At 38.7% G+C, this 24,125-nt stretch overlaps 1 protein-coding gene across 1 annotated transcript in view; it reads right to left on the minus strand.

Moving 5' to 3' along the window:
• Positions 1-23,681, minus strand: part of LOC132704864 (chondroadherin-like) — a 222,186-nt gene extending 198,505 nt beyond the window's left edge. Inside the window, exon 1 of the mRNA XM_060675162.1 lies at positions 23,532-23,681. The gene's annotated coding sequence lies outside the window, so the exon portion shown is untranslated. The remainder of the gene's footprint in view (positions 1-23,531) is intronic.
• Positions 23,682-24,125: the final 444 nt, after the last annotated feature.

Below are 24,125 nucleotides of genomic sequence, written 5' to 3' on the forward strand. Positions count from 1 at the left end.
AATTGTAGCGCCTGTTTCAGATTACGATAGTGAATGACATACTCCTGCTTGTCGTATAAGGTGGTCAGTAATTTTTGATTTTCGGATTCTGGAGGGCAGCGATGTTCGGGACATGGAGGTAAATCTGCAAATTTGTCGTGTAACTCCTCGGGTATTTCCAAATCGACCTCCAAGATGTAGCCGACGTCCGACTCGTTGGATATATTTAAAATGTCAAGATTTTCGATTTGCTGTTCATCCAACCAATTAAAACCTCCGTACGGTAGGTATTGAGACATTGCCCACCCGTATTGGTTATTGACGTCGAAATACATCAAGTATTTATCAACTTTGGAGGGATCGTAGCTGTGCATATATTTGTTGTTGGCTTCCGCATATCGTTTGGAGCACTGACTAAGGCCTCCTCGCATTCCTTTCTCGATAAACAAAATCATGTCGACGTCAGTGAGTAGATCTAGTTTTTGCTTCAATTTATACAACATGCAGCTCCACGCGTATCCCGGCAGTGTGTACGCATGTGCAGGATCAAGTCCATAGGTCTTATGTGACGTTTCTCGAAACCTCTCAAAAACGTCTGCCAAGAGCAGGATGTCCGTCTTCATATAAAGTTCAGAATAATCCTGCAAATTTCGGCATCCAAATTTCTCCCAGACTTCCTGAGCACGTTTGTAATCTTTTTTGGTCAACGGTTTGTCATCCAATATGTTATAAAATGCTGAAATAGGAGGCAAAACAGTTTCTTTCAACGTATTCCATCCATTCATATAATCGTAGGGGAAAACGCCTTTTTGTTTCAATATATTGGCTTGCTCCTCCGTCAATTCACTAAATTCGAGCTCCAGTATCGGATATTCCGTTAAATTAGCCGCCAGCTTGTCCAGGCCACTCGACATAAATCGAAAACTGTCGATGAATCGGAATTTCACCAAGTTGTCATTTAGGTGCCACGTAAAGGAAATATACTTTTCCTTGTTTACAGGTAGCAAGTCGATCGACCCATCACATTTGGCTAGAGCTTTTATTATTATATTTCCGTCATACGACGAAAGATTATGAAATACTACGGGAACGGTGTGGCCATCCCTAAATTGGAGATTACAATTTTCGTGTGCGGGTCCCCTGTATTTCCCAGTCAGGTGACAATGGTCTCGAACTTTTTTGTCGTCTTTTTCAAACGCCTTCTCGCATATGTGGCACAATTTAGACTTGTAAAATTCCATTTTTTGTCCAGCTGTTAGTTCATCCATTAATATATCACATAAGAATACCGTCTCAATGTTCTCAGCTAATTGCTCCATCTCATTGCAGAACCATTCCGCACAATCCTCTCCCGTGTACGACCGATAATATGAAAGGGAGTCGTCATATGAACATTTAAAATAATAGCCTAGAGAGTACGGAACATGGCGCTGATACTTCTCGGTGTCGGACGCTGATTTATCACATTCGGGAACCAAAAAACATTCCGTGTCGGCATAAACAATAAAAGGAACCTTCTCTTTGTACTTAAAGTCCTTGAATTGCACAAAATTCTTGCCTTCTTCGGGAACCCTCGGAATTTCCAAATTTTTGTTTCTCTTCTCACAATCATTGGCGTGCTTCGCTAGCTTGTCCTCGGAATGAAAATAATGCAAGCAACGCTCACAAGAATATTTTCTACCATCATGTTTCGAAAGTTGGGATGATAAAAGCCGAGACATACTTTTGATCCATACATAATGGTACGTAACGGGCGTAAAATTGATGGGGTCTTTTTCGGTAAAATACTGACTTTGTATCTGTAGTAGGTTAACGTGTTTGACCTTTTTATCTTTGGTCAGATAAGCAGGAACAACTTGAAACCTATTTGATGATTTTTTCAGCAGCCTATAAACATTCACCGAAACATTATTTTGACCTTCGAATCTGGGAATTTGCCGCAATGTTATTGGAAACTGGATGCCTTTAAGACTTAAAACAGACTGGGGAGAGGGATAAGACGAAGTCTTTCCACAGTTTGATCTAGCAGGAAACAGAGCAGAGACCACTGCCCAGGCAAAGCACATTTCATCAGAATTTTGCACATTAATACAGGCGTGCTTTCTTGCTATCGACTCCGGTAACTTCAGGTAACTTCCGGCGTGAAGTGGATTAAACTTGTTGATATTGACCATTAAATTTAGGATTTTCTTCAAAGCCCATCCGGAATCTTTTTCTTGGAACTCCTCTAATTGGGTTTTAATTGGCAAGACAACGTTTATCTCAAACCATTGTTCTAAATTAGTATCTTTGTAGATTGCTGCGTTCGAAGTTGTAAAGTATTTAATTTCCGTCTGGATTTGATCAGTCTTTTGAATTTGAAATTCTCCCCCGAAGACAGCGTTTATTTTAACGGCCTGGTCCGTTTTCAGCGCGTTGTTGACACGTCGTCGAAACAGTGCAAAACAGTCTTGGAGGAAACTCTGCACTTCCTTATGTTGAAGGTTAGTTATGACGCCAGTCCTGATGCGCGATTCAAATGTTGAATTAACATCATCCCAGTGAACGCGATCTCTCGCAGTTACGGGTCTACTTCCCGAACCTCTCTTCAGCATTCCTTTAAATTGACTCCGAAACGATTTAACTTGGACCATTTGAGCTACCAGACGTTGTTTTTCTCCCACCGTTTTCGTAGTCCGCATTTCCTTTTGGATTCTTCTTATCGCTTGAGTACATTCTTTCATACCCTGAGTGACACCATCATTTTTAGGAGAAGCCAGTAAAAGAGCCAACAAAGCTCTAATGGCTCCAATAAGCGCTTCGACCACAGACATTTTTTCACTGTGCCGCACACGTACAAAACTGAAAATCCCAATTTGAGTGTCCTGTAAGGTAAACTTTGGACGGACGTAGCACTGAACGCTATTGTGTGGTCCGGGCCTTTGATAGAAGATTTTTGTGGACTGTTGAGTAGTAACACGGATTCTTTAAAATAAATCGGCCCAACGACACGTGCATAAAATTTATTTACTCCAAATCGTTTATTTAAAGTATCACACAATTTAACTTTGGCAAACTAAACAAAAGTAAAAGTATCGTTGACATCAAACGTTAATATAGCAGCATCCTATAAAGAAACCACAATAATTTTTATAGATCATTATTGCTAAACTCAAAAAATGGTAAATCGATCTTGTTTTTTTTTTACATCAGAACCCTTAATACCCAAAATAAGTCAAAACTTAAGATCACAAGGTCAAATTAAAATTTGTAGAATATAATTGAACGTTCATAATTCCAACGAAATATTGTATTCTAAATTTAGTGACTGGTCCAGAATGGTGATGCTTTATTTAATGTGAAATCGCATATCGGATGATTCTACGCATTGCAAAGTCCTTGATATTTTTTGAAAATATTTAATATTCTCAGTATTCATACCTGTGGTATTTTTTATTTTATCGTTGTGAAAATATGAAACCATAATGAAACTGTAGGTACTTACCACTTGCTATAATAACAATAGACTTACAGTAGAAAAAACGGAGATTGAAATTACTTGCGACTTGATACACACGTCCAATAACAACAGTGGCAATACGAAGACTCTGATAACGCATCTATGCCTGTCCGCGCACGGAAAATTTCTTCATGGTGGGGACGCACGTGCACGCCTTAACACATCGCGTTGGCCGTAACGAGATTGAGGTGCGCCTTGCATTCTGGATGATATCGACATAACGGCAATGAGAATTGGATCCAAGAACAGCAAAAGAAAAAAACAAACATGAATATGATATTACAGGATAAGAACGAAAATGTTTACAGTTTTGAAATATTTCGGTTATTCATTTCTCAAAACAGTCGGTTTCTTAGTTAACAAATTAAGAGCGGAATGAATGTGGGCTTGTACGGAATGGGCAGCTACTTAGTAGAAAAAATTCTTACCCAAGCTGCATTGCCGACAGAAACCATAGTGACCGCCGTCTGACGTACGAGTAAACACGCCCGTCTTTCTTCCGAAAAATAAAATGGATTTCATTTGAATATAAGCAGTTAAAAATAAAATTCGCATCAATTCGTCAAGACCACTGAACCAACAAAATACGAAAAAATATATCGAAAGCTGATTCGCGCGGCAGTTTATATTCAATTTTTGTTGACGGGACTTTTCGATGACTATATCTTGTAGATTGCAAGAACCACGCACCCAACTGTAAATTAGCAAATAACTTACAAGCAATTCCTGTTCATACAAAAGAAAACATTCATATATTTAGTAATTAATATGTCAACCCCTTCAAGAAATATAATGGGCATACTAATAGATATTTGTCAATATGGAGTCATTGATAGGCATAGCATAAAATGTAAACGGATGAGTTCAATGGATCCAGTGACTCCACTCTATGGTCTCGGCATTTTTATTTTATGAAAATAATGATATGTACATATAATGTAACCAAAAGAGATCTATATTTACTAATTAAGAGTTCCACCGTACATAACCTCAAACTTTATAATCGCCCGCTTGCGTACGTACGTAACGTACGTACGTCACGGACGACGCTCATTTAAAACACGTACATGACAACGTACTGCATCATAAACGCCGTTGAAATCAAAATACGTACGTCATAGACGACGCTGATTTAAAATACAAGCACCTCTTAAATCTGTGGTCGACACAGTGGACTTTTCTTTTCTTTTTTTTGAGTACTAAGGCCACGGAAAAAGGAATATCAAAGTTGCCGACCAAATAGACTGAGAAGGTAGGACAAGGAGAGGGGAGCCCGACCTATTGGATCAAAAAAGAAAGTATATTAAGGTTCAAGTTTATTCCATTATCCGCCCGTCCCTGTCACCTCGACACCGCGCCCCGCAACGGCCATCTGGTGGGGGAGAGGGGTCGCACACACATTACCGCGGCGTTAGATACCCCCCCCCCCTTCCAGATGGCGCGTTGCGGGACGCGAAGTCGAGGTGACAAGGAGGAAGCGATGATGTTACCCAGCCGTCGAGTTTCGAAGTGCAAAACAGGGCGTGATTTTGTTATTCGACCGCGTGTCCCAACGCTTTGTTTAAACGAGTTCAAGGAAACGCGTTACTCATCGCGTTGGTAATTCAATTTTTAACGCCGCTGCCGCACACCGACGACGCGGTGATCTCACCCGCTATCACATTTGCGGCGGGCGATGATGTCACCCAGCCAGTTCAACGCGCCTCGTCGGCTGAGTCATCGCGTGTCCCAAAGCTTTGTTTAAAACGAGACGAAGGCGTGACTCATCGCGCTGCAATTTATATTCTTTCACATTTTGCCGCTGGGATAAAGGGACTTTTAGGCGAATCTAACCTCACTTTTGACCCCCCCCCCCCCCGGCCACGGGCTCCCCTGCCCACGGACCCCCCCCCCCCCCCAGACCACTCGTCCAATGGGGCGACGGCGAGGACGCAAAAAAGAAGAAGACCCAAAGCCTATGGCCGAGTGGGGCGAAGCCCCATTGGACGAGTGGTCTGGGGGGGGGGGGGTCCGTGGGCAGGGGAGCCCGTGGCCGGGGGGGGGGGGGTCAAAAGTGAGGTTAGATTCGCCTAAAAGTCCCTTTATCCCAGCGGCAAAATGTGAAAGAATATAAATTGCAGCGCGATGAGTCACGCCTTCGTCTCGTTTTAAACAAAGCTTTGGGACACGCGATGACTCAGCCGACGAGGCGCGTTGAACTGGCTGGGTGACATCATCGCCCGCCGCAAATGTGATAGCGGGTGAGATCACCGCGTCGTCGGTGTGCGGCAGCGGCGTTAAAAATTGAATTACCAACGCGATGAGTAACGCGTTTCCTTGAACTCGTTTAAACAAAGCGTTGGGACACGCGGTCGAATAACAAAATCACGCCCTGTTTTGCACTTCGAAACTCGACGGCTGGGTAACATCATCGCTTCCTCCTTGTCACCTCGACTTCGCGTCCCGCAACGCGCCATCTGGAAGGGGGGGGGGGTATCTAACGCCGCGGTAATGTGTGTGCGACCCCTCTCCCCCACCAGATGGCCGTTGCGGGGCGCGGTGTCGAGGTGACAGGGACGGGCGGATAATGGAATAAACTTGAACCTTAATATACTTTCTTTTTTGATCCAATAGGTCGGGCTCCCCTCTCCTTGTCCTACCTTCTCAGTCTATTTGGTCGGCAACTTTGATATTCCTTTTTCCGTGGCCTTAGTACTAAAAAAAAAGAAAAGAAAAGTCCACTGTGTCGACCACAGATTTAAGAGGTGCTTGTATTTTAAATCAGCGTCGTCTATGACCCGTGCGGGGTTGCTAGTCCCCCATCGGGCGCCTCCCCAGGTGGCGGATAGGGGAACGCTCAGCAGATATGCTGGGTACCGGGGAAATAAAATACCCGGGGTGGACCAAAACTAGCACAGGACACGACGGATCTCCATGTCAGGAGCGGTACTCCAACAGCGTCTGACCCACATTGGGCGGCTGATCCCTAAACCTAGGAAAGCAACGGGAAACTACCTAGGTACAATAATTTTCCCCAGGATATTTACTATGGCTGAAAATGAAAATACCACGGCCCTCAGTCCCGGGCACCCCTTAAATGGGGAGAGGGTGCTAAGAATCTCCCGGTCAGCCAGTATCCTAAAAGCTACATCAAAGAGAAGAGTAGGCACATGGAATGTGCAGAGCATGTTTCAGGCTGGAAAGGCGGCTAACACGGTTAAGGAAATGTTGCGATTGAGAATTGATATACTCGGAATTAGCGAAACGCGATGGCCTGGTTCTGGGAAGTGCGAAATAGAGGAACATCAGATTTACTATGCTGGAGAAGATAGCCCTCAACATCGAAATGGGGTCGCAATAATAGTAACGAAAGAGGTCGATAGTGCCGTACTAGGATTTGTACCCATCTCTGACAGAGTAGCGATAATGAAGATCAACGCAAAGCCCTGCAAGTTAAATATAATCCAGATTTACGCACCAACAACACAAAGCACCGAGGAAGAGATGGATGAGTTCTATATGGACATGAAGAAAGCTCTTAAACACACGCGAAAAGAAGAGATCACCCTTCTTATGGGTGATTTTAATGCCAAGGTCGGCTATGGGGAAGATGATGACGTTGTCGGAAGATACGGGATAGGAATGCGAAACGAGAGAGGAGAAGCACTTGTCCAATTCTGTAAAGAATTTAATTTTATAATTACGAACACGTGGTTTAAACAACCACCCAGGCGTCTATATACCTGGATGTCTCCCGCTGATAATGAACGGCACATAGTAAGGAATCAGATTGATTTTATAACGGTGAACAAGAGGTTCCGAAACTCGATAACAACCGTAAAAACCTACCCTGGTGCAGACGTCCCATCTGACCATAATCTATTGCTATCCACTTTAAGACTACGATTAAAGAAGCTAGCAAAATCAAAACGAGCAGAACGAGTGGATACACAAAAACTTAAAGACGAAAATGTTAAAACCGAAACAAAACAGGAATTAAATAGAAAAATAGCTGAAATCAAAGAAAAATCATATAACCATATTGAACGAAAATGGATGGATACAAAGAACACCATAGTGGAGACGGCAAAGTCTAGACTTCTCACAGAAAGGAAGAAGAAAAACTCCAGATGGATGACCGAGGAAATATTGGACCTCATGGAGGAGCGAAGAAAATATAAAAACAACAACGAAGAAAGATATCGACAAATCCATAGCTTGATTAAAAGAAAGATCAAGGAGACAAAGGAGGCTTGGCTGGCAGAGAAATGCACCGAAATCGAGCAACTGGAAAACCAACATGATTCGTTTAATCTACATAAAAGAATCAAAGAAGCTGCAGGTTTATTCAGACCTAGAAACACAGGGATGGTCACAAACATAAATGGCGAGGCACTACTGGAGATTGATCAGAAGATAGAAAGATGGAGGGAGTACATGCAGGCACTCTATAATGACGAGAACCGAGGCACTTTAGAGGAACAAATCATAGAAACTGGGCCCTCTATAACCACGGAAGAGGTTGCGCATGCAATCAGGAAGCTTAAAAACAACAAAGCAGCAGGACCCGATGAAGTTTATGCAGACTTGCTAAAGCTCATAGAACAAAACCACCTAGACCTCGTTACAGAGCTATTCAATTACATTTATGAGAGCGGCACAATCCCGGAAGAATGGTTGTTTTCAACATTTATCCCCATACCGAAAAAAATCACAGCTAAAAAATGCGAAGACTACAGATCCATTAGTCTAATGAGTCACGTTCTAAAAACATTCCTAAAAATCATACATGAACGTATTTATCCCAAACTCGAAGAACATATCGGAGAGACACAATTCGGATTTAGGAACGGACTCGGTACACGGGAAGCATTGTTTAGCCTTAATGTTCTAATACAAAGGGCACGCGATGTTAACTGCAATGTCTTTGCCTGTTTCATCGACTTCGAGAAAGCCTTTGATAGAGTAAATCACAGGAAACTATTGGAAACGCTCAGACAGTCAGGCATGGATGACAGGGATATCCGCATTATATCTAACCTTTACTGGAATCAAAAGGCTCGTGTTCGGGTGGAGAATGCACTCTCTGAAGAGTTTGAAGTACGCCAAGGAGTTCGACAGGGATGCGTGCTCTCTCCTCTGCTCTTTAACGTTTACTCAGAGAGACTGTTTAGAGAGGCTCTGGAGAATGCAGAGGACGGCATTTTAATAAACGGCGTACTCATTAATAATCTAAGGTACGCTGACGATACAGTCCTAATTGCAGACACAGCTGAGGGTCTTCAAAGGCTAATAGACAGAGTAACGGAAGTATGCGAAACCTACAACATGCACCTAAACATAAATAAAACAAAGGTCATGATAATAAGCAAACAAGATATTGATGGCCAGTTTTATGCAAATGGCTCCCAATTAGAAACGGTTACATCGATAAACTACTTGGGCACATTTCTTAACAATAAATGGGAACAAATAAATGAAATTAAGATCCGAATTGAGAAGGGTAGAACAGCTTTCAACCGAATGAGAAGCGTGCTGTGCAATCTAAATATAGGCTTACACCTCAGAGTCAGAGTTCTTAAATGCTACGTTTTCTCAATACTAACACATGGGGTGGAAGCTTGGACTCTAACCGACGCTGCATGTAAACGTCTGGAAGCATTTGAGATGTGGTGCTACAGACGCATGCTTAGAATATCATGGACCTACCGCGTAACCAACGAAGCCGTCCTACAGCGTATGAGAAAACAAAAAGAGATCTTAAACGTAATCAAGGAACGCAAACTATCATACTTCGGCCATGTTATGCGAAACCAGAAATATAGCCTACTCCAGCTTATTATGCAGGGCAAGCTTAACGGCAAAAGAGGTCCTGGAAGACGAAGAATATCGTGGCTGCGAAATCTAAGACAATGGACGGGAATGACATCTATGGATCTATTTCGGGCTGCAGCAAATAAAATCAGATGGGCCATAGTAATCGCCAACGTCCACTGAGGATAAGGCACAGGAAGAAGAAGAAGAAGTCGTCTATGACGTACGTATTTTGATTTCAACGGCGTTTATGATGCAGTACGTTGTCATGTACGTGTTTTAAATGAGCGTCGTCCGTGACGTACGTACGTTACGTACGTACGCAAGCGGGCGATTATAAAGTTTGAGGTTATGTACGGTGGAACTCTTAATTAGTAAATATAGATCTCTTTTGGTTACATTATATGTACATATCATTATTTTCATAAAATAAAAATGCCGAGACCATAGAGTGGAGTCACTGGATCCATTGAACTCATCCGTTTACATTTTATGCTATGCCTATCAATGACTCCATATTGACAAATATCTATTAGTATGCCCATTATATTTCTTGAAGGGGTTGACATATTAATTACTAAATATATGAATGTTTTCTTTTGTATGAACAGGAATTGCTTGTAAGTTATTTGCTAATTTACAGTTGGGTGCGTGGTTCTTGCAATCTACAAGATATAGTCATCGAAAAGTCCCGTCAACAAAAATTGAATATAAACTGCCGCGCGAATCAGCTTTCGATATATTTTTTCGTATTTTGTTGGTTCAGTGGTCTTGACGAATTGATGCGAATTTTATTTTTAACTGCTTATATTCAAATGAAATCCATTTTATTTTTCGGAAGAAAGACGGGCGTGTTTACTCGTACGTCAGACGGCGGTCACTATGGTTTCTGTCGGCAATGCAGCTTGGGTAAGAATTTTTTCTACTAAGTAGCTGCCCATTCCGTACAAGCCCACATTCATTCCGCTCTTAATTTGTTAACTAAGAAACCGACTGTTTTGAGAAATGAATAACCGAAATATTTCAAAACTGTAAACATTTTCGTTCTTATCCTGTAATATCATATTCATGTTTGTTTTTTTCTTTTGCTGTTCTTGGATCCAATTCTCATTGCCGTTATGTCGATATCATCCAGAATGCAAGGCGCACCTCAATCTCGTTACGGCCAACGCGATGTGTTAAGGCGTGCACGTGCGTCCCCACCATGAAGAAATTTTCCGTGCGCGGACAGGCATAGATGCGTTATCAGAGTCTTCGTATTGCCACTGTTGTTATTGGACGTGTGTATCAAGTCGCAAGTAATTTCAATCTCCGTTTTTTCTACTGTAAGTCTATTGTTATTATAGCAAGTGGTAAGTACCTACAGTTTCATTATGGTTTCATATTTTCACAACGATAAAATAAAAAATACCACAGGTATGAATACTGAGAATATTAAATATTTTCAAAAAATATCAAGGACTTTGCAATGCGTAGAATCATCCGATATGCGATTTCACATTAAATAAAGCATCACCATTCTGGACCAGTCACTAAATTTAGAATACAATATTTCGTTGGAATTATGAACGTTCAATTATATTCTACAAATTTTAATTTGACCTTGTGATCTTAAGTTTTGACTTATTTTGGGTATTAAGGGTTCTGATGTAAAAAAAAAACAAGATCGATTTACCATTTTTTGAGTTTAGCAATAATGATCTATAAAAATTATTGTGGTTTCTTTATAGGATGCTGCTATATTAACGTTTGATGTCAACGATACTTTTACTTTTGTTTAGTTTGCCAAAGTTAAATTGTGTGATACTTTAAATAAACGATTTGGAGTAAATAAATTTTATGCACGTGTCGTTGGGCCGATTTATTTTAAAGAATCCGTGTTACTACTCAACAGTCCACAAAAATCTTCTATCAAAGGCCCGGACCACACAATAGCGTTCAGTGCTACGTCCGTCCAAAGTTTACCTTACAGGACACTCAAATTGGGATTTTCAGTTTTGTACGTGTGCGGCACAGTGAAAAAATGTCTGTGGTCGAAGCGCTTATTGGAGCCATTAGAGCTTTGTTGGCTCTTTTACTGGCTTCTCCTAAAAATGATGGTGTCACTCAGGGTATGAAAGAATGTACTCAAGCGATAAGAAGAATCCAAAAGGAAATGCGGACTACGAAAACGGTGGGAGAAAAACAACGTCTGGTAGCTCAAATGGTCCAAGTTAAATCGTTTCGGAGTCAATTTAAAGGAATGCTGAAGAGAGGTTCGGGAAGTAGACCCGTAACTGCGAGAGATCGCGTTCACTGGGATGATGTTAATTCAACATTTGAATCGCGCATCAGGACTGGCGTCATAACTAACCTTCAACATAAGGAAGTGCAGAGTTTCCTCCAAGACTGTTTTGCACTGTTTCGACGACGTGTCAACAACGCGCTGAAAACGGACCAGGCCGTTAAAATAAACGCTGTCTTCGGGGGAGAATTTCAAATTCAAAAGACTGATCAAATCCAGACGGAAATTAAATACTTTACAACTTCGAACGCAGCAATCTACAAAGATACTAATTTAGAACAATGGTTTGAGATAAACGTTGTCTTGCCAATTAAAACCCAATTAGAGGAGTTCCAAGAAAAAGATTCCGGATGGGCTTTGAAGAAAATCCTAAATTTAATGGTCAATATCAACAAGTTTAATCCACTTCACGCCGGAAGTTACCTGAAGTTACCGGAGTCGATAGCAAGAAAGCACGCCTGTATTAATGTGCAAAATTCTGATGAAATGTGCTTTGCCTGGGCAGTGGTCTCTGCTCTGTTTCCTGCTAGATCAAACTGTGGAAAGACTTCGTCTTATCCCTCTCCCCAGTCTGTTTTAAGTCTTAAAGGCATCCAGTTTCCAATAACATTGCGGCAAATTCCCAGATTCGAAGGTCAAAATAATGTTTCGGTGAATGTTTATAGGCTGCTGAAAAAATCATCAAATAGGTTTCAAGTTGTTCCTGCTTATCTGACCAAAGATAAAAAGGTCAAACACGTTAACCTACTACAGATACAAAGTCAGTATTTTACCGAAAAAGACCCCATCAATTTTACGCCCGTTACGTACCATTATGTATGGATCAAAAGTATGTCTCGGCTTTTATCATCCCAACTTTCGAAACATGATGGTAGAAAATATTCTTGTGAGCGTTGCTTGCATTATTTTCATTCCGAGGACAAGCTAGCGAAGCACGCCAATGATTGTGAGAAGAGAAACAAAAATTTGGAAATTCCGAGGGTTCCCGAAGAAGGCAAGAATTTTGTGCAATTCAAGGACTTTAAGTACAAAGAGAAGGTTCCTTTTATTGTTTATGCCGACACGGAATGTTTTTTGGTTCCCGAATGTGATAAATCAGCGTCCGACACCGAGAAGTATCAGCGCCATGTTCCGTACTCTCTAGGCTATTATTTTAAATGTTCATATGACGACTCCCTTTCATATTATCGGTCGTACACGGGAGAGGATTGTGCGGAATGGTTCTGCAATGAGATGGAGCAATTAGCTGAGAACATTGAGACGGTATTCTTATGTGATATATTAATGGATGAACTAACAGCTGGACAAAAAATGGAATTTTACAAGTCTAAATTGTGCCACATATGCGAGAAGGCGTTTGAAAAAGACGACAAAAAAGTTCGAGACCATTGTCACCTGACTGGGAAATACAGGGGACCCGCACACGAAAATTGTAATCTCCAATTTAGGGATGGCCACACCGTTCCCGTAGTATTTCATAATCTTTCGTCGTATGACGGAAATATAATAATAAAAGCTCTAGCCAAATGTGATGGGTCGATCGACTTGCTACCTGTAAACAAGGAAAAGTATATTTCCTTTACGTGGCACCTAAATGACAACTTGGTGAAATTCCGATTCATCGACAGTTTTCGATTTATGTCGAGTGGCCTGGACAAGCTGGCGGCTAATTTAACGGAATATCCGATACTGGAGCTCGAATTTAGTGAATTGACGGAGGAGCAAGCCAATATATTGAAACAAAAAGGCGTTTTCCCCTACGATTATATGAATGGATGGAATACGTTGAAAGAAACTGTTTTGCCTCCTATTTCAGCATTTTATAACATATTGGATGACAAACCGTTGACCAAAAAAGATTACAAACGTGCTCAGGAAGTCTGGGAGAAATTTGGATGCCGAAATTTGCAGGATTATTCTGAACTTTATATGAAGACGGACATCCTGCTCTTGGCAGACGTTTTTGAGAGGTTTCGAGAAACGTCACATAAGACCTATGGACTTGATCCTGCACATGCGTACACACTGCCGGGATACGCGTGGAGCTGCATGTTGTATAAATTGAAGCAAAAACTAGATCTACTCACTGACGTCGACATGATTTTGTTTATCGAGAAAGGAATGCGAGGAGGCCTTAGTCAGTGCTCCAAACGATATGCGGAAGCCAACAACAAATATATGCACAGCTACGATCCCTCCAAAGTTGATAAATACTTGATGTATTTCGACGTCAATAACCAATACGGGTGGGCAATGTCTCAATACCTACCGTACGGAGGTTTTAATTGGTTGGATGAACAGCAAATCGAAAATCTTGACATTTTAAATATATCCAACGAGTCGGACGTCGGCTACATCTTGGAGGTCGATTTGGAAATACCCGAGGAGTTACACGACAAATTTGCAGATTTACCTCCATGTCCCGAACATCGCTGCCCTCCAGAATCCGAAAATCAAAAATTACTGACCACCTTATACGACAAGCAGGAGTATGTCATTCACTATCGTAATCTGAAACAGGCGCTACAATTGGGAGCTAAGTTAAGAAAGGTACATCGAGTCATCTCGTTCAGCCAGTCGCCTTGGTTAAAAGCCTATATCGACCTAAACATTGCACTACGTCAGGCTGCCAAAAACGAGTTTGAAAAGAACTTGTTTAAATTGATGATCAATGCTGTGTTTGGAAAAACAATGGAAAACATACGGAACCATTCCAACGTTAAGCTTGTGAAAAACTGGGAAGGTCGCTACGGTGCGGAAGCTCTGATTGCCCGACCCGAGTTTAAAAGTGCAACTATAATTAGTAAAAACCTCGTTCTTATTGAATTAAAAAAATCTGAAATATATTTTAACAAACCTATCTACGTTGGGATGTCAATTATGGAGATAGCCAAGACAACAATTTATGACTTTCACTACAACTACATTCAAGAAAGATTTTCCAATTCCCGAGTTTTATATACCGACACCGATTCTCTTGTATACGAGATATTAACCATAGACCCGTACGAGATTCTAAAAATGGATTGTTACCAGTATTTTGATACTTCCGACTATGCGGAGGATAATCCGTACGATATACCCAGAGTCAATAAAAAGGTTTTGGGTCTGATGAAGGATGAAAATAATGGACGAATTATGTCTCATTTTATCGGACTGAGAGCTAAAATGTACGCCACAAAGTTCTATAAAACACCCGAGGAAGAAGAGACCGCAAAACAACAATTGATTACCGCAGAAACAGATCGCGAAGCATTTGAACGTGAATTTAAAAACTTGGGTGTTACGAAGAGGATCAAAGGAGTTAAAAAATCCGTCATCAAAACTAAGATAACTTTTGAAGATTTCGTCGATTGTTTGCAAAATTTTTCTGAAAAAAGCATATCACAGAATTTAATAAGAGCGAGCAAACTGGAGTTGCACACAGTATCCCAAAAGAAGATCGGGTTAAGTCCTTACGATGATAAACGTCACATATCAAAGTCATCAGTAGAAACGTTGCCGTGGGGACACTATTCAATTATGGAAGAAGAAACTGTCTCCGCTTGATTGTAAATGTGTTTTATTGGTTTTGTTTTGAAATTTCGTTTTTCCTAAAAATCGAATGAGGTGCACTTAAGGACTCAATTCACGTCTGGCAGCCTCGTTAAGTTTTTATTTTAAAAAATGCATGAAATATTTTGATCTTTTTCATTATATTTTATGAATATTTAGAATAAAAATGACCGGAAGGCCTTAATATTTTTCGCTTATTACCTCCAACTACTTTTATTATATTTTCCACTGTCAATAAACAGTTTGACTCCTGTTAATATGGTTTTTAATTTTTGCAATTAACCAGTACCTATAGTACGTGTCTACTGTTAACAGCAAACAGATGACCGATTTGCAAATGCCTATTTTGAAAAAGTGTTTATCAATCTAGAAGACATTTATTTAAAGATTAAATGTGCTATATATTCAACTTTATCTCGAACCAATTTGCGATGTCAATGCCTCGCAACCGCAGATAAGAGACTACGGTGCGGCGATATCCTAGTGGGCGGATGGATCGCCTTTGCTTTTATGGCGCAAAATATATTTGCGTGTGCTATCAGTAATTTTGTTGGGTGTTAATTTTTTTTTACCAAATTACGTCATGTGAAAGTCGACACGCTTTAAAATTGCATGCGGCAGACTGCACGTCCGAGGCGGTTGTGTGTCAAGTCGTTCCCGTCTGAGCACGTGGACCTTGAGACTCCCACCTGCATGGCTCTCTGGTGCCAACATACGTTCATCGTGTTTATTCAAATAGGCGTTTGTGCCTTTCGATTTTTAAGTCAATTTTTAATTTTTAATTTAACCATTGAAGGGAGAACATGTGAATAAATACATTTAATGTGTATTGTAGACTATATTCAGTGCAATGTCAAGTGCGATATCTATTTCCCTATGACTCTACAACTGATAAGTTTTATGATTTTAATTTACCCTAATACAGTGCGAGCCTTTTTTGTTTTGTTTTTGTGGGTTTCAGTTTTCGTTAATTTTCTCAGTGATTTGTGAATAACAAAAAAAAACAATGATCACTTTTTTTGGTCAGTTCCTACCTGTTTTTATAATATAATAATCCACTTTTTTACGTTGCATAATAATCGAATTAAATTGAAATATATAATGTTTTTTTAATGTTTTTTAAATGACAATGAGTAGAAATGTGAATGTTGGTATGTGTGTGTGTAACTTTCACACACATTATATTGGCGCATCCAGCAGGGTGGGTGGTTGACAGAGGGAGACGGTGAGAAGTGTATTTCCTATATAGATTTCTTGAAAGAACGGGAACAAGAACGTCATCAACAGGATCACCGGGATGGCCGACTAAATGGACGCAAAAAGAAGAAGAAGAAGACCCTCCTCGATAAATATTTGTTATTGTATATAGTTTTATTTAATTAAACTTGGACACACCGGGTGTACCTGATTATTAAGACACTATATATAAGTCACTCGACTTGTTTACCGTCGATCCTATACTCCCGATCACCGCGTCATCCCGTCCTAGCGTCTCCGTCACCTGCCGCGGTGACGCAGCTGCTGATAGGAATACTGCCGAGAGCGCGCACGCGCGACATCTAGCAGCAACGGGGCGGAACCGGGGAAAACCGGTGGTACATAATTAGCTCGGCATTAAAGTGACCGTCCAACGACGGACGGGTTTCGGGTTCGATCTTCGGCAGGAATAAGATGAGTCATCATTCTCGAGATCAAACACATATTTACACATTGGTTTTAATATGCTCGTTAGCTCGGCGTTAAAGTCTGCGGTCGACAAGCGACGGATCCCGGGTTCGATCCTCGGTAGACGCGAAAAAAAAGGTGAGTCACGTGACTACACATCTGTTGAGTGGTTGTGAGATGGGGTGTGAGGGTTGTGGGTGGGGGTGGGTGGGGAAGGGGGGGTGACGGTTGTGGGAGGGGGTTGCGGGAGGGGGTAGGGTTGAGGGGGAGACGGTAGGTTGGTTGGTGCTAAGAGGGTATGGATTGAATGACCTTGAGCGGGACCAATTTCCGCTAATATGAACCTTAAATTTTCTTATGGGAATTTACATGTAAAAATGAGAAAATTTATTCTTGAACTGTCATAACCTATCTACTACGGTACAACTAAAATGAAGAAAAATCTGCATCCCAATCTTTCTTCATTGTTATTGTTTAATGTTCAATTGTTAAAATTAATGAGTTTTTAGGGAACGCGTTTGGTAAAGAACTATTTTTGTAATTTGCTTGGATGCGGGAAAACAATACATTTTTCTCGGACAAAATTGCTTTTCGGAATGTATAGCTCAACCCGGTTTTATTTACGTTTACTCCAGAACAAACAAAAATATCCCATGAAAACCTGGCAAAAGACATTACAAGTACCGGTACGAGAAACGTAATAAATCAAAACATAACGGACTTCATTTTCGTGCTTTTATGATATTCGGTGTTGCTCAAATATCAATTCCGTTTTCCGACAATTTCAATAAAAATTGAATAAAATATTAACCCGAACCTTTCGTACGATAATGATATATGAAGTAACTATTGTTGTTATTTTGTTCCTGGAATTACTTTGACCACGAAAGCGAGTTATCGGAAGTCCATTAGTCACGTTCGGATAAATAGTTGACCTACCGATAGACACACATTCAGCTAAATGGCACAGGTGCGGACCGTAAAATTATAAAAAGTCGGAAATTTAATAATATATTATGCAACAAGTTTGATAAACGCTACTTTATTCATGATCTGACACGAGCGGAGCGGAACGAAGCGAGTACTTAATGAACGAAAGGCAAAACTATAATTTTCCTATGGGCACATTTTTGCAAAACAGTTTAAATGACCCTAATGGTCAAAATACAATCCATTAATTAAATTTATGTTATTTTGTTAGTTTATTAGTGTTTTATCTATAAGTTGATATAACAGACGTTTCTTAAGCTATCCTGATTTGACTTCGTGGAGCCAAAGGTACAGTAATTTTATTCCTTCGGATTAGGCAACCAGGTAGTACAAATAAGAACTTAGGATGTTATGCAACAAGTTTGATAAACACCACTTTAGTCACGAGTTTGGTTTGGCACGAGCGAAGTGTTTATGGTGTGGTTGAGTATAATACCAGTTCCGCTCAAATTCGGTGTCGGCCATAGGCGTAGGTAAACTTTGTGCAATAAAATTAATTGGCGACAAGACATGACATTTAAAAAGTGGAGAAACTGTGGCACTTGAACTGCTAAATTTAATATCGTCCAATAAACAAAAGTATGATTGGATTTTTGTTGTTAAAGCTTTGTGTTACACATGGCAACACGTAAAATAAACATAAATTCTGACAAACTTATAAAGCTTAATAGAAAACTTAGGTTCGTATTTAATAAAAAAGTTTGTTTATACGCCTACATTCTAACTATTGCCCCTTATACAAAATAAAAAGGATTCACCTTAGAGCCAAATGATTATAAATAAAAATTAAAATTCAGTTGTGATAAAACTAATTATCAAAAGTTGGTTTGTTTTGCACACCAATGTTTAGTTGGATTTTCAATACAACAGGAACAGAAACTATTTTAGGAAAGTTTCTAGAGTCTTGGAAAATTAAGTGATTGGGAACAGTAGATTCAGATAAATCATCAATAAATAGATCAAATAACAGAGGCCCCAAGTGTTAAGAGTTTGATTCAAACCCATTGTAAAACACAGATAATCCAAGTAAGAACCAAAAAGTCTCCTAAATTGTTTAGTAAACTTGAGCTTTGATAAAATGGTATCATGGTTATCCGGCCAGAATCATAACTGGTGGCCGCAACAGATCAACCGGTCGCAGCAGGCTACACGCAATAACCAACATCAAAGCCTAACCAATAATCCATTGAGAAGGAATGGCGAAATAATTTAATCATCAGCAATTTTTTTTTAATTTTCGCTGACTCGACAAGCAAACTTCGTAAAGTATGTTCGTTATCGCTTAAAGCCGAATGCATGGGCGTCTTTATTAAACGTTAGTTTTCGCGTTCGTGATTAATTGTGAATCGCAATTCACGTTCGAACGGTCCCCGATCCATATTAGTTTGCCGATGTGTTTTGCTTGAGCGTCGATATGCACTTCTCATTGAAAAAATTGTTTTTAACATTAATTCGGATAATATTTTCTCCCAAAAAATGATTTTCTTATTATTACAATTATTACAATGTTAAGTCAGATTTTTTATATAAAGACAAGTCCTACATTGCTTTGTTTTCAAGATTTAAATTTAATTTAAAATAAAATTATCCATTTCAGCGGCATCCAAAAAGGTGAACTGATTTATACTCATAAGTACGGTGATATGTTTTAAATATTTTTTTTTTTTTGGAATAAGCAATCACAAATAGACCTCTTTTTTGGTTTTTTACTGTTATAGTGGCAACAGTTTTTGACTTTTATCTTGAAAACGAAGCAAAATTAAAATAACAACGCAAGGCAGAAAAAACTAACATTTTTTATAAGTTGTTCTAAACAAATTACTAAAACTCAGTAGCGTGCCATAATTTTACCTATAACTAACAATTCGATAATCCTCTAGGACGCCACTGAAATGAATTAGTTTAACCATACAAAATAAAGACCCTCGTGACGACAAGTTTTGTCAAAATCTTCTAAGCTGAAAAAATCAGTTAATTATGACAGCCTCTAGTTCGAAAATAAAGCAAGTTAGGACACATGTATATATAAAAAACAGACTTACTCTTAGCTGATAAATATGTACTGCATTCTGAAATGTATTAATAAAAAAGTTTACTTTGTTCTACAGTGGCCGATATTGATATTATACAGATACAGAGTATGGAAACTTTTTTTAGGGCGTTTTACAAAAACAACATTTTGATTTATAAATCGCGCAGTTTTTTACCTAATTTGTTGAAACTGGGTAAGTGTGTAAAATTGAGGAGCGTTCACTAAAATCCAGACATTTCCACTGTTTGCAAAAAATCCATTTAAAATGGCATGATAATATTTGAATGTTATAATATAATATAAATATATAAAAATATACGTATATAAACCAAGCACGAAAATAAAAATGGCGTCCGAAATTATGACATTAACGGGTTCACACATCTTTCGATTCTGGACTAAAATCTTTTAAAAATATTGGAATCATCGCTCCCACCTCATGACTAAAATACCGAAAAAGCTCGAATTGACTCGCGATAGTGAAGCTAACGTTTTAAAGTGACACGTTGATTGGTTATTTTCATTTTAGTTAATTTTAGAGTAGGTAGTTAAAAACATGGTTTCCTTTCATGTGCTGTTTTCTTTTCTACTCCCTGCTCTAAAATACCTAATTAGTGAAGCGTGCGGAAAGTGTGACTTTAAGACGTCTGATTTGTTACAAACAGTCGCTGGCCCCTTCGGACATTGTCGATACTTGTTTTTTTATTTTATTTATTAGATTTCGTGCTGTTTTGCAAAAACATGCGCAATCTTAACATAATAATAATTTTTCAAAATTTTTAATGTTGCCACGAAATTACCAAAACACGTATAATCTCGAATTTTTAATATGCAATTGACAGTCATTAATTAAAGGGGCGATTTTTGGGGTCCATTTTAAAAAGAAAATTTAATACGAACATATTCCCTAAACATCTTAACTTTCGAGATATAGGGTAGTAAAGTTTTCAGAAATATATATTTTTTTATATCTGTAATGCTACTTTAGATAATTTAATGAAATGTAGCACGTATGTACTATGGATCAAGAGGCATTATTTAGTGTACCGCATTTTTTTAAAATACACCAGCGGCGGGCGTGCAAAATTTCACATATTTATTTTGAAAGAAATTGATGGTATGCCACTGATTTCTCTTTAAATAAAAAAATTTTCTTACAATCTCCAATCGTGTCTAAAGAAATTTAATTTCTTGATTTTTTTCATTCCGATGTACGGTTTTCGCTTAAAGAAATAAAAACCTCTTTTCTGCATGGTAATAACAACATCGTTAATATGACAGCATGCAGAGACATTACTTTTTTATTTTTATGTGAAAACCATGCGACGAAATAAAAAAAAGGAAATCTGTGGCGTGTACTATCTAAGGACAAATAATATTTTGGTCAATTAGGTCGCCACTGCAAATAAAGTATTTATCTAAAACAAAATATCATCTAGTTATTAGTTACCAACTAGTGTCCATCAGAAGACTGTTCGTTCTTTTTACATTTACAGTTTTGAATGAAACATCCTAACAACAAGATAAATAATTAACGATTCTTATTTTTTTTAAATACTACCTACCATTATTTTTTTCACAAAATTGTCTGTTAATAAATTAGTAAAAACCTTCTTGAATAAAGTAGAACATAGAAACTATATAAGTTATTGAACGCTTCAGTTCTTTTCTTCATATTGCCGCGCATTCTTTGAAGTATATCTCAGTGTTTCTTATTAAATCGCAGGAAGCTGTTATAGGGTCCTTTTACAGTGTTTGCTAGGGTGCGATAAACCAGACTTTTCAGATGCCCCCTAAGAAAAAGTCCAAACTATTTAAATCTGGGGAAAAACGGGGTTATGGTTGAGGTCCGCCGCGGCCTACCCATCAGTCATTAAATGTATGATTTAAATATTCTCTTACTGGAAGACTAAAGTGAGCAGGCGCGCCGTCATGCACGAACCAGATTAAATATGGTACTTCTTTTAGCAATATTGGCAAATTCTCTCACCATTTCGCCTTTCTGACAGGTAATGGTAATGCATGGTAATAACAACATCGTTATTATGACAGCATGCAGAGACATTACTTTTTTATTTTTATATGAAAACCATGCGACGGATTAAAAAAAAAGGAAATCTGTGGAGTGTACTATCTAAGAACAAATAATATTTTGGTTAATTAGGTCGCCACTGCAAATAAAGTATTTATCTAAAACACAATATCATCTAGTTATTAGTTACCAACTAGTGTCCATCAGAAAAGAAATTAGAAGACTGTTCGTTCTTTTTACATTTACAGTTTTGAATGAAACATCCTAACAACAAGATAAATAATTAACGATTCTTATTTTTTTTAAATACTACCTACCTTTTTTTTTTCACAAAATTGTCTGTTAATAAATTAGTAAAAACCTTTTTGAATAAAGTAGAACATAGAAACTATATAAGTTATTGAACGCTTCAGTTCTTTTCTTCATATTGCCGCGCATTCTTTGAAGTATATCTCAGTGTTTCTTATTAATTCGCAGGAAGCTGTTATAGGGTCCTTTTACAGTGTTTGCTAGGGTGCCATAAACCTGACTTTTCAGATGCCCCCATAAGAAAAAGTCCAAACTATTTAAATCTGGGGAAAAACGGGGTTATGGTTGAGGTCCGCCGCGGCCTACCCATCAGTCATTAAATGTATGATTTAAATATTCTCTTACTGGAAGACTAAAGTGAGCAGGCGCGCCGTCATGCACGAACCAGATTAAATATGGTACTTCTTTTAGCAATATTGGCAAATCCTCTCACCATTTCGCCTTTCTGACTAACGCTTGAACTCGTTGAATATGATAACAATAGAAAATCGTGCAAAATTTTACAAACCAATACGTGTGAGATATTCAGATTCCAGTTTTTCTAATACTATGTTTAGAATTTTCATCAACAGATGGACCCCTTTGAAATTATTATTTGCCCTCAAAGTACCTGTCTCAATCAACCTTCTATGTTCTATCTATCTAGAATGACTCTATTAGGAAAGCACTCTTGATATAATCATCATATCATACATCATACATACATACATTCTTTTTTAAAATAACAATGTTCGGATATTTTAAACTAACCAAATTAATAAGACGAGAAGAACTGAATTTCAAAATACACCTTAGAGTTTATGTACTTCTTATTTAAACTTCGTTTTTTTGAAGCATTTTGATAAAACAGACAATTACTTAGTAAGAAATAATAATGATAATAAATCTCTGGATGCATATTAACGATATTTTTATGACCATGCAGAGAAGAGGTTATTATTTTTTTAAGCTAAAACCGAAAAATCATGAAATTGAATTTCTTTAGAAATGACTGGAGATTGTAACAATAATTTTTATTTTAAGAGGAATTAGTGGCCTACCATCAATGTTTTCCAAAATAGACAGGTCGAATTCCTTATTTCCGCCACTGGTGTATTTTTCATTAAAATATCTAAAGTGGTATTACAGATATTAAAAAAACATATTTTATTTTTGAAAACTTTAACACCCTGTATCTGAAAAGTAAAGACGTTTGGGACATATGTTCACATGGAGTTTTCTTTTTTAAATGGACCAAAAAATCGCCTCCTTAATTATTGACATTTAATTAGAAAACGCCTTGTATATTATATGAATTGATTTGACGATTCGTGCATGATAAATAATGTAAAAAAATCCTTGTATTCATCGGAGACAGGCAGATTCATCTAACAACTTCGGCAAAATCGCTTACCATTAGCGGCAAAAAAGTCCCACGATCTTAAATGTTCACGAATATTATACCCGAATTTCCGCGGCAAAACTTCCGCAGCAACTCCCGGACTGCGCGAAGTTCGCGTTTCGGCAACTTTTCCAGGACGAGATGCGACCACGCGCTCGCCACCCCCGGATACCCGCCGAATACTGCCCCCAAAAAGCGACACGAGTCTCGAACTCCGTCATGAAATCGCACAAGCGCGTCAGATTTTTACCCCGCAACGGTCTGTAGTTTTAAGTTGCCCATTTCAGTTTTTGTTTTGGTCCTGAGAAAAAAATAATCTCGTTCCGCTCGCACGCAGGCAATGTGTTTTTCACTTTTTGCTTATACGGCGCAGTGAACCACGCAGAAGTAAGTAAATACATTTGCATTGGTCACCGCTTTAAATCTCCATTTAGTAACTACGTTTTGAGTAAATGCAACTGACTTCATTATAATACACAGTAGCTTCGATCTAAGCTGGAATGAGGTCAGCAATGTAACTGATATCTTGATCGAAGATTGTTAGGATAATCAAAATAGAAAATGCCTTTAGTAATTACTCGAGCTGGTTTAAACAGACTTCCTTTA

This window comes from Cylas formicarius, unplaced genomic scaffold, assembly GCF_029955315.1.
Source record: "Cylas formicarius isolate icCylForm1 unplaced genomic scaffold, icCylForm1.1 PGA_scaffold_7__23_contigs__length_41026272, whole genome shotgun sequence".
In the NCBI taxonomy this organism is placed as follows: Eukaryota; Metazoa; Arthropoda; class Insecta; order Coleoptera; family Brentidae; genus Cylas; species Cylas formicarius.